This window comes from Ursus maritimus, unplaced genomic scaffold (genome assembly GCF_017311325.1).
Source record: "Ursus maritimus isolate PB19 unplaced genomic scaffold, ASM1731132v1 scaffold_25, whole genome shotgun sequence".
In the NCBI taxonomy this organism is placed as follows: Eukaryota; Metazoa; Chordata; class Mammalia; order Carnivora; family Ursidae; genus Ursus; species Ursus maritimus.
The window spans coordinates 12,306,299-12,318,472 of record NW_024425008.1 but is presented as its reverse complement, the minus strand read 5'-3'; the positions used below and the strand labels follow the sequence as shown (position 1 = coordinate 12,318,472).

The following is a 12,174-nucleotide window of genomic DNA, read 5'->3' as shown; positions in this document are numbered from 1 at the left end:
TATGATTTGGAAGAGGGGCGTATGAACAGAGACATGGAGGTAACAGGGTACACTCTGACTCGACGATGGCAGGTGGGCCAGTATAAACCTAGCTTAGGGTGCACAGGCAGGAATGGGTGGAATCAGGCTGCAAGGCAGGTGTGGGCTGACATGGCAGCTCTGTTTCAAGGATGTTCCATCTCCTTCCTCCATCTCAGCTTTGGTTCCCCTTCCTCTCTCTGTGTTCCTCAAATTCATAACTGTACATTAACGTTACTGTCTTCACTCTTCCTGCCCCAGCCCAGCCATATCCCACTATGAGAAACGATCAAGGGCAAAAATTCTGACTTCTATGTCACCTATGTACCTGCCTGGGTGGGCAGTCTACAAACATACTTTACTCTCCATCAGTGAGGAGCCTCTGGTTTCTGCACAGAGTGGTAAGGATCACATCGGAGCTTAGTAAGGTCATTTGGGGGGCAGGTTGTGCGATCAGAATGGAGACAGACCAGGAATAAGGTGCATAGAATGGTTCAGGGACTTAAGAACGAAGAAATGTGTCTGAGTTAGAAGCGGTAAGACAGGCCACCCTAGGAAGGGGGCAGGATGGCTGGTGAGGTGTAGGGACTGAAGGAGGCCTCCAAAGTCTCTGGGAGCAGACCCATGGCAGAGAAGACCCTTGTGTATGCACATGTGTGCACACGTGTGTGTTTATGAGAGAGAAAGAGAAAAATTTTAGAATAAAAGGAGAAAGCAGGAGAAAGGTTTTTTATTAATCAGCTTGGTAAGGAACATGGTGAGCTTGAAGTGTCATGTGGTAACTTACTGGAGATAATTAGAGACAATCTGGGGCCTCAGGAGAAGATCTAACAAAAGACATACATTTGAGCTGAAAGAAATTAAAGGCATAAATAAACGGAAACACATCCCATGTTCATGGATTGGAAAACTTGGTATTTTTAAAATGTCAATACTACTCAAAGCGATCTATGTATTCAATACAATCAATCCCTATCAAAATCCCAATGGCATTTTTTTTTTTTACAAAAATAGAAAAACCCATCCTAAAATTCATGAAATCTCAAAGAACTCCAAATGGCCAAAACAATCTCCAAAAAGAACAGAGTTGGAGGACTCATACTTCCTCATTCCAGAGCTTACTGCAAAGCTACAGCAATCAAAACAGCATGGTACTGGCATGAAGACAGACCCCAAAGAATCCAAAGCAGGGACCCAAACAGGTATTCATACATCGATGTTCACAGCTGCATTATTCACAATAGCTGAAACATGGAAGGGACCTAATGTCCATCAACGGATGAACAGATAAAACAAAATGTGATGTAAGCATACAATGGAATATTATCTAGCCCTAAATTTATTTATTTATTTTTTTAAAGATTTACTCATTCATTTTAGAAAGCGAAAGAGAGCACACGCAAGCGGGGGTGGGGGAGAGAAGCAGACTCCCTGCTGAGTGCCGAGCATGACACAGGGCTCCAGGACCCTAAGATCATGACCTGAGCCGAAATCAAGAGTCGGATCTTTGACTGGCTGGGCCACCTAGGCACCCCCATCTAGCCTTAAATTAAAAAGGAGGGAAATTCTAAAAAGGAGACAGATGCTACCACATGGATGGACCTTGAGTACGTGACGCTCAGTGGAATAAGTCACAAAGAAGGTAAATATCATATGATTCCACTTGTATGACGTACTTAGAGCAGTAAAAATCATAGAGACAGGGAGTAGGGTGGGGGGGGGGTGCCAGGGGCGGGGGAGTGAGCATTTCATGGGGACAGAGTTCTAGTTTTATAAGATGAAAAGCATTCTGGAGATGGGCAGTGCTGATGACTGCATGACACTGTGGTTGTATTTAACACCACCGAACTGCACACTTTAAAATGGTTAAGGCGGTAACATATGTATTTTACCAGAGTAAAATAACTGGGGGAAAAGTACATTTGAGAAAACAGGGACACCATCGGAAGAGGTTGGAGAACATGAGAGGAGTGCTAGCAGGGAGGGCAGCTGGGGCAGGACCTCGGGAAGCATCTCAACTTCAAGGCCAGGAAAGGAGACGCAGACGGGGGTCTCAGGGTGGAGACAATGAGAGGGTCAGAGCGCTGGAGGCCTGGAGGCCCCGGATCAGGCAGTGGGCGGCTGAGCTCTGGGAGCACAATTCTGGGGGGCACTGGAGGGCACCACCCGAGGAACAGAGAAAAGAAGGTGAGAAGTAAGGACAGGATGTGTGAAGCACATGCCTGCAGGAGGAAGAATGGAGACTTATCTATACTCTGTCTTTCCATGGAGGCAACCTGAGATGAACAAGCAGACAAGGCCCCTGGTGTAAGGCCTTCTCTTCAAAAGGCAGGCTCTAGAAGATGAAGAGGAGGGCCCCTTCCTAGCTGTCCGACCCAGCCACTGTCTTCTTGGCAAAGATGGGATGAAGTGGGCGTGGGAGCAGAGAAATGGAATAGGGCTGGGAGCTTTTAAAAAGGATAAAAAGGCTTTAAACAACAATTCCACCCTGAGGGGACAGAACGCTGACATCGGGGTCACCTTGGGGACTGGGCTATCAGGCACTGGGGTCCCCAGCACCGGGCTGCCAGTTCTATCTAGTGATGCTCTGTGGCCAGCCTGGGGCAGGAGGAGCGACAATGGAAGTTTCAGGACTAATGGATGGTCTCACAGGGAGGGGCAGGTGGCCACAGGAGCCTCGGAGAGGCTGAGAGACTGTAGGAAATGATAAGGGCAGAGTGAGGAGGTGGGAGAGAATTTTGGGTGGTATTTACAGAGAAGGTCCCAGCAAACAGTATGGTAGCTGGTTTATTGTGAAAACCTGCCCTAACAGAAATATACTAAAAAGCGAAGTAGTTAGCATTTAATAAGCACCACCTATATGCCTAGTGATGGGATGGGAAGGGCATCTGCCGATCCCAAGCAAGATGAACACTTGGTCCCTCATCTTGATCACATTGGCAACGTGCTTAGCCAAAATCTGTGGACATGGGACTTCCTTCTGGACGCTATGATGTCAGCAGAAGCCGCTGGGGGAGGCCTCCAGCAGGGGTGTCTAAGAGGAGGGCTGTCCCAGCTGGCACACACTCTGTCCTCAGCCCTGGCCTTCTCACCTGGGCCACCAGGAATGGTGGGAGCATGAGGAGGAGACCCACTCTCTAGAAGGGCTGAGCAGAAAGAGAGAAAGCACTGGGTCCCTGAGGCCATGATGTGCTGCGGCTGTGACTGCAGCCTCTCACCAGACTTCTTGTCATGGGGGAAGAAATTTACTCTGATTTGGTTAAGTCACTGTGAGTTGGTTTTGCTAATTACTTCTGGCTACACCTATCACTAACACAGATACTCAACAGCGGAGCTGGGATCTGAACGTGACCCCAGAGCCCTCTTAACAGCTCTGCTATACTGGTAAGAACAGGAAGTCCTTAAGAAGCCCTCACTGTGCCCTTAAGAAGCACCTTGGGAACGAAAACTAAAGCCTTTTGATGAAAAGATCAAGTAGGCAAGAAGCACAGAGGGGGACCTTATCCAGGTGTGGGGTGGAATGGGCTGGCAAGAAGTGGGGGAGGACAGGTGCTCCGGAGAGAGCACCAAGTGATGAAAAGCCAACAATACTTAGAAACTGAGTCAGGGGATGAGGGATGGTGGGGGAGGAGGAACCAGGAATCAGGATCACATCGCAGGAATTAGGCAAAGGAGCCAGTGGGTGGAGAAGGCCCTAGATGACGATCAAAAATGAGGTTTGTCCTAACAGCTCTACGCAACCAGCTCATTGCGATATAACCACTAAGTACTTAAATATATACACAGAAACATTTAAATGTTTAAGCGCTTTTCTTCCCCCGATTGCTAAGAGGAATGATAAATATCAACTGTTTTCCCGATAAACAAAAGGAGCTCAGCCGCTCCAACAGCCTGCTCTGAATCAGAAAGCTAGATGCTATAAATAAGTGGCATCCTTATTTTCTTTTGTGCCAAAGGCTAACATACTCATTATACTCACTGGAGAACACTTACTGGAAGTCTAATTGGTACAGAGCTCCAATCCATGTTCTATCAGCCATGGTACCAGGAAAATACCAGCTCTCGTAAGGAGCAGAGCCAGAGAATCCTGGGGCTCCGAGGGAACTTGAGAGCCATCCAGTTGAAGTCCCCAAAGAAGAGGACATTTGTCATTTTGGCTTCCTCTCACCTCAAAACTCTTCTGATTTTTTTGTTTGGGGATTTGGGGGGTGCACCCTAGATATGAGGAAAGCAGCCTCTCTGCCTGCAAGAAAGCCTTGAATGACGGAAGCAGAAGCGTGTCACGTGACCCAAGCACGTGAGCCAATCAGATGCTTCTGCCAGAGCTCTGCCTCTGGAGTGGGGAGGAGAGGGGCTGGGATGTTATTCCCAGTGGCTGGGCTTGGGGCCACAGGACCAGCAGGGTCGGTGGAGGCCCTGGAGCCAGTGGTGTCCTCCCGAACCGGGCACGGACCTTGCCTTCTTAATTTCTGCAAACGCCTTCTGTGGATCCTGTGAGCACTGCACACGGATGAATGCCTCTTCTGCCTGAGTGAACTAGTCGGGTTCCGCTACCTACAACCAAGGCCCTGAACGTACACCCAGTCATATGCTTCCGGCTCTTACAAACAACCCCTGTCTCCTGGCCCCCAAGCAGTTGTACTACTTCTGCCTGAGAAGCTTCCGGAATAGGGAATTTGGAACAGTAGCTAGAAGTCAAGTCAGGCACCACCACAGACTGTGTGGATTCAGACAAGCCGATGAACCTCTCTATACCCAGATTCCTCACCGTAAAGTGGGAAATGCAATAGTAATTAACAGAGAGAGTTATCAGGAAGATTAAATTAGTTAATACAGATAAGCAATAAGAACAGTACCTCAGATATGGGCTACTAAGTGCTAGATAAAGGTTAGCTATTAGCTGTTTTTTAAACTTTAATGTTTTTATATTAAGAAACTGTATAATACCTATCACTTTATCTAAATTTAATAAAAATTGGAATATGAAAGTTCAAATTTATAATATATCAGAAATCATTACTTACTTTACAAAATGCTTCCTCATCTTAGCCAAGGATTCTATATGAGATCCTTGAAAATAATACACAACTTTACAGAACCAGACTGGAATATATGTTTATTATCTATTTCCTTAACAAGTGGTATGGACTGAATGTCTGTGTCCCACATTCAAGTTGAAACCTAATCCCCAATACAATGGTGTTAAGAGGTGAGGCCTCTGGGTGGTGATGAGGTCATGAAGGTGGTGCCCTCAGGAATGGGATTAACACCCTCATAAGAGAGGGGAGATCCCTTGCCCCCTCCACCACAGGAGGACACAGGAAGAAGCTGCAGTCTGCAGCCCAGAAGTGGGCCCTCACCAGATATCCAATCTGTTGGAGCCATGATCTTGGACGTCTGGCCTCCAGAAATGTGAGAAATAAATGCTTATTGTTTATAAGCCCCCCAGTCTGTGGTATTTTGTTAAAACAGTCTGAATAGACTAAGACAACCAGCCTTTGGATAACACTGACGATGTAGCCAGGAGCATTCCTTCCTTCCTCCCTCCCTTCCTCCCTCCCTTCCTCCCTCCCTCCCTTCCTTCCTTTTCTAGATTTCTTTCTAGATTTCTTACTTATTCGTTTGAGAGAGAGTAAGAGAGCATGAGCAGAGGGAAGGGTCAGAGGGAGAGAGAGAAGCAGACTCCCTGCTGACCAGGGAGCCCGAGGCAGGGCTTGATCCCAGGACCCTGAGATCATGACCTGAGCTGAAGGCAGATGCTCAACCGACTGAGCCACCCAGGCGCCCCCCCTCCCAGGAGCCATTCTAATTGCCTTACAAGAATTGCCCCAGTGCTCGTCCTAAAAACCCTACAAGGACAAGCAGGCACCGTTATGGTCCCCCATTTACAGATGAGGAAACTGGAGCACAGACTCCAGTATGGGGTCCCCCGCGTGACTATGTGGGGCCTCAGAGTGTTGGTGGAAGAGGCAGGACCTGAATCCAGGCAGTCTGGTTCCAGAGTCGGAGCTCTGAACCACAACACTCTGCTGCCTCTGCGACTTTAATTACAGACATGCCACTCACGCTTAACTTATCAGGCCCACTCATGCTGCATAAAGCAAAGTATAGCTAAATAAAAGGCCCCTAAAAACGCCACATGTTCCCTGAACTATTTTGGAGATTCAGCAATATTTTTTACTGCTAATGGGGCCCTTGCTCCCAAGGCCTCTTTGGGCTCCCCGAGGCACAAAGCACTGAGGCCTTTCCAGCTTGCAGAATTTTCGAGAAACCTCACAGACCCCATGAAACTCACCGGCACCACAGCCCATGTCAAAGGCACCAAGGTTGTGTTACTCAGGCATTTCTCCTCGCTGCCACGTCTTTCACAGTTTGGACCTCCCAGTTTGGACCTCCTTCCCATAACTAAAACGACCCACAGCTCATACTAAGTCACAGGTGTGTCATAAAGAGAGTCTGGAAATACAAGCCAATGACTACAAATTAGCCTTCACCCCCAGTTCTGAGGTGTTTGAGCCAATGGCTCTGTCCTCCTGGGGCTCTTGGCATTTTATATATAGTGATGACTCGTTTGCTCTGAGAAAGTGCCCAGAGAGCTCTAGGTGCTTCTGAAAGCCCAATGCCAAGCATACTGCTTGGCCACGTATCATGTCCTCCCCTGTGTTCCTGTAAACATCAAGAGTATACAGCCCCTGGCAGCTCAGGTCAACATATCTCAGGAACAAAAGGAAGCCCTCTCCCAGTGAATGCATCTGAGAATAAAAGGCACTTGGGCTGACCCTGGAGGCATTTGCTATCCAGAGCTTTGGCTCCTCAGATTTGTTCACCCAGTTCTGACTAGCCCTTTGAAACACCCTAATCATCTCTGTATATGACAAAGGAAAAATTTCCAGTTTTAATGGACTGGGGGAGATTGCAATCAGAATATATGCTGTAAAATGAACTGAAATAAAATAAAATAAAAACATTTGCATTTCTGTAACAGCTCCAGTCTGAAAGAAGGACCAATGAAGTGGACTTGCGAGAACCACGGGTGTCTGTGCACCGTGGGCAGGTAAGAGGCTGCTTCTGTTCCCTGGCCCCGCGTGGCTGGTGGCTGGGAAGAGGACAGCAGCGGCATGAGGCCAAGCGAGAGCAGTACATGGTAAAGGTTCTGGCCCTGGAGCCCACTGCCCAGGCCTCATCCAAACTTCCAACTCACCAACCAACCCTGTTGCAGGGTTGAGTGAAGCAACACATGTCAAATGCTTAAAAGAGTGTCTGCCATGGAGCCAATGCGATAAACATGTTACTGTTGATGGTGCTTTTATGAAACAAAGAAGTGGCAGATGCTGAGGGGCTCGGAGTTTGACCTGAGGGGAAATGAAGGGGAGAGAGAGGGGCCCTGGGAATGGCATGGGGATGCTGGTGGATGGCAAAGGAAGGACAGAAAGGGAGACATGACAGTGAGATTCCAGCCCTTACACACTTGTAGTGTCCAATGTAGAGGCAGCAGTGTGGCCTGGGCAGAGGGACAGGGGGCAGATGCCTGGGTCATGCACACCAGCCAGCAGGCAACACCCCCTAGCCACCTCCCTTGTGAGAAAAGAAGGGGGCTGTGGCAGTGGTGTTATTTCTACCAGGAAAGACAGGTCCATTCGCCTTCATCACACTTCTGCCACCTCACTAAATCCCAGATAACATTCATGTAATACCACAAATATTTGGTAGAACAATAATTAGACTCTAAATGGCACCCTAATCATTTGAGTGAGGTCGTCAAAAATGCCACCTGTGAAAATGTTTCCTTTTGGGAGCAAGAGCTCCTCCTTTCCGGTCCTTATTTTGTCTTTTCATAAACCAGCCACCTCTGAGGGGGGTCCAGGAATGAGAAGCTCTTCTGGCACAAGGAAGGGATTTTGCAATTACCTTCCTAGTACCCAAATCCCAATTACATGAACCGGGTGCGTGGCAGTGACAGCTGGGCGATAACCACAAGCAAGGAAAAGCCAAAGCCTATTTTTGGAATTCAAGAGTGAGATTCAGCAGCCAACACCCAGGGGGGAGGGGTTAGGAATAAAATAATCAGATACCCCTCAAATTTAGCCTGCAGCTTATGTCAATAATCCATCAGCATTAAAATAGAACAAATAACACAGCAAACTGCCTTCATTATTCACCTCTGTGGGCAGGTTGGCCATATCCTAAAAGTTCTCGTAACAGAGATCCTTCAATTGGTTAGGAGAATTTTCTTTTCTACATCATATACCCTTAATGAGTTAGTTGATAAATGCAATCTTTTGCAGTTGTGTAAAACTGTGGGGTTGGTTTTTTTTTTTTTTTTTTTTAACTTTAACGTGGTTCATGTCTTTACTTTTAGCAGTGAAAAATGATCTAAGCAATTGGGACATTTGGGACCACTATCTTTCAGAGATTCCCCATTCTTCTTTACAGATGAGGAAACTAAGACCCAGAGAGAAGACAGGACCCGCCCAGGGTCACACAGTGGCAGACCTGAAATCAGAGCTCTCGTGCTCAGTTCTGAGCCCTGGTTTCTAAATTAACCACAAATAAAAGTACACATGACAGCGGAGCTTGAGAGCTCTACTCTACGAGAGTCTGGGTCCAGGAAAAGCTTCAAACAGTCATGCTTATGGGACTCTCAACTACAAAGAAACGTTCCCCCTTCCCCAGGTTTTGAGGAAATAGATGATGCCCATCAAGTCTTGCTTAATAAGCTTTCTCCTCTGCAAAGAGAAATAAAATAGAGCAAACCATGGGGTTTGGCACAATGGATCTGTGCCTCCATCCATTTCTCTTTTCACGTTCAAACACCAATACTGCTCCAAGCAGAGGTTTCTCAAAGATTTATTGCTTTGGCAAATGCTGAAATGAAAGGCTACCACTGCTTCTGGCCATGGTGGGAGGAGTAGAGTGTGCGCTGTTCTTCAAAGGTCACGGACTTTATTATACAATTTGAACGTTGGCTGCCATCCTCTGGCACACAGTCTGCTCAACTATATGAAGCAACTCGATCAAGTCTGCCTAGCGAGTGAAGGGTCTTCAGGGTCCTACTCAAATACTCTTCCATCTGTTCTTGTGCTCATGTGGCTGCTCCTTGTTAGTCCTGCAAAATCAATCACTAAATTCAAGAAATGGGTGTCTGTTTGTCCACCGCCTCCTCCACCACTGCCTCTCACCTTGGGTCTTTGTCTGTTTTCAGTCTGCCTGCTCTGGCTGGGGGCACTGGGTGTTTGCCCTTCAATGGGGGCTGTTGCTTTGCCCTCGCAAGGATGGAGGGAGGGGAGGGAGGAGTCAAGCTAACGGCAGCCCAGGGGTGTGTCACACATAAAACAGGTGCACAGTTGAATGATGGGATAAACCTGGGTCAAGTGAGGATCCATTCTTCCGGATATCCTCTAAGGGGGCCACCCGAACAAGAGAGCACTTGGGAAGAGTACATGAGAAATGCTGAGAATCTGAGGTCTATGTACTATGGATGGCCTGAGCGCCAAATCTGACCTGCGGCTTGTTGTCCTAGAGTCCAACAGCTAAGAGTCATTGCATAGACGAACATTTGCCAGCAGTCTGATGAGAGTAAACACTAACTCTGAGCCCAAATGTTATCCTCCAAAACCATCCCATTCTTCTTATTAGTGGACCCGTATTACAGAAAGTTGTACTCACTATTGTATTTTGAATTTAATCAATAAAAATTCTGTGGAAATTTGTTTCCTCTCTTGTCATACCTACACAATATCCTTGATTTTGCCTCTTGGTTCTCAAATCTTTAGTGTCTGGCTCTCTTTGTAGAAAAGTGTGCCAACCCCCAAACTAAAGGCATGGGATACTTTGTGCTAAAGGGAAGAAGACAACGTAACAGTTGCTCTCAATTTGCCCTCTTGTTCCAAAGAGACGGAACAGGTGGAACTTATGGGGGACAAACTTCGGATCCATCCTTTCTACTAACCAGAGAGGAATGGAATGGTAGTATTATATATCCATTGCTGTGCTATTTCATACCTATTGTCTCACCAAGCTTCATAACTACTTCTGAGGTAGAAGCCCGGGGTGGCTAACTCTTTCCAAAATCACAAGCTAGCAAAGAGTAGTGCCAGGATTTGAACTCAGATACGCTTTGACTCCAAGGCTGGTTTTTTCCACTATTCAATGACAGACCCTACCAGGGGTCAAGCATTATCTTCCAGGGTAACTACAGAGGGACTTTTACTTGAGAAAGCAGACTATCAACACCACTGATAAGAACAGTAACATGCACTTGGCATACACTCTCTCTTCAATCCTTACAACAACCCTCAGAGGGAGGGTCTATCATTATCTGTATTGTCCCCATAAGGGGACAGGTTTAGAGAGGTAAAGGAATCTGCCCAAGTTCACACACAGCATAGAAAACAGCAGAACTGAGATTCAGAAGATGATCTGATATCAAAACATGAGCTATTGTTAGGAGGACAACACCATCCAAACGATCCACAAGGTCAACACGACCTCTACGAAAACTCTAACAGCCTTCTTTGCAGAAATGGAAGAGCCATCTTCAAATTCACGTGGACTTGCAAGGGGCCCGGAATAGGGCAAAACAATCTTGAAAAAGAGCAAGAATGGAGGAGTCACACTTCTTGATTTCAAAGCTTATAACAAGGATACAGTAATCAAAACTGTATGGTACTGGCATAAGGATAAACGTATAGACCAATGGAATAGAACTGAGATCCCAGAAACAAACCCACGCCATCTACAGTCAAATGATTTTTGGCCAGGGGGCCCAGTCCATTCAAAGGAGAAAGAACAGTCTCTCAACAAATGTTGTTAGGACAACTGGATTTCCACGTGCAAAGAATGAAGTTGGATCCCTACTTAAAATACAGAAATTAACTAAAAATGGATCAACATACTAAATAAAAAAGCAAAAACCATAAAATTCTTACAGGAAAACATAGGAGTAAATCTTCATGACCTGGGATTTGGCAATGGATTCTTAGATATGAGACCAAATGCATGAGCAACAAAAGAAAAAAAAATGGACAGAACAGATTTCCTCAGAACTAAAAGCTTTTGTGGATCAAAGGACATTATCAAGAGAATGGAAAGATAGCCAACAAAATGGGAGAAATATTAACAAATCAAATCTGTTCAGGTTTTATTATCTACAATAAATGAAAAACTCCCATAACTCAACAACAGAAAGACAAACAACCCAAATTAAAAATGGGCGATGGTCTTGAATACATATTTCTCCAAACGAGACACATTAAATGGCCAAAAAGCACATGAAGAGATATTCAACATCATTAGTCCTTAGGGAAACACAAATCAAACCCACAATGAAATACCATTTCACACCTACTAAGATGGCTATGACAAAACAAAACAAAACAGAAGTAACAAGTATGGGCGAGGATGTGGAGAACTTGGAACTCTTGTGCTCTGCTGCTGGGAATGGAAAATGATGCAGCTGCTATGAAAAATAGTTTGGTAGTTCTTTAGAAAGTTAAACACAGAATTACCACATGAGCCAGCAATTCCACTCGTGCATATATACTTAAAAGAACTGAAAACGGGAATTCCAATATGTGTAGGCCAATGTTCGTCGCAGCATTATTCACGAGAGTCAAAAGCTGGAAACACTACACATGTCCACCAGTAGATGAACGGATAAACAAAATGTGGCCTATACATACAAGGGATATTATTCAGCCAAAACAGGAAAGAGTCTGATACACGCTATCAGATGTGTTATCACAACAGAGTGGAACCTCAAAGACATGAGGGTAGGTAAAATAAGCCAGACACAAGCCACAAGTATTGCATGCTTCCATTTACATGATGCAAACTCACAGAGCCAGAAAGTAGATGAGAGGTGACCAGGCTGCGGGGTGGGGGGAGGAGGGAATAGGGAGTTATTGTTTGATGGGTAAAGAGTTTCTGTTTCGGGTGATGGAAAATTTGGAAATAGTCATGAAGGTTGCACAATCCTGTGAATGTAATGAATGCCACTGAACTGTACACCTTTTAAAAAGGTTAAAATGGCCTATCAAAGTCATTGAGGGCCATAAAAAGAGAGCAATGATACTTAATTCAAGAAATGCTTCCATGATGGTGGAAACCTAGGTGCCAGTGGCCATGTCAGTAACTGAGATTCTTTGGGGCAGGCCT

At 46.0% G+C, this 12,174-nt stretch overlaps 1 protein-coding gene across 2 annotated transcripts in view; it reads right to left on the bottom strand.

The window, feature by feature from the left end:
* TTC7B (tetratricopeptide repeat domain 7B) overlaps positions 1-12,174 on the bottom strand; it is a 249,463-nt gene that overhangs the window by 106,672 nt on the left and 130,617 nt on the right. The window lies entirely within an intron of this gene.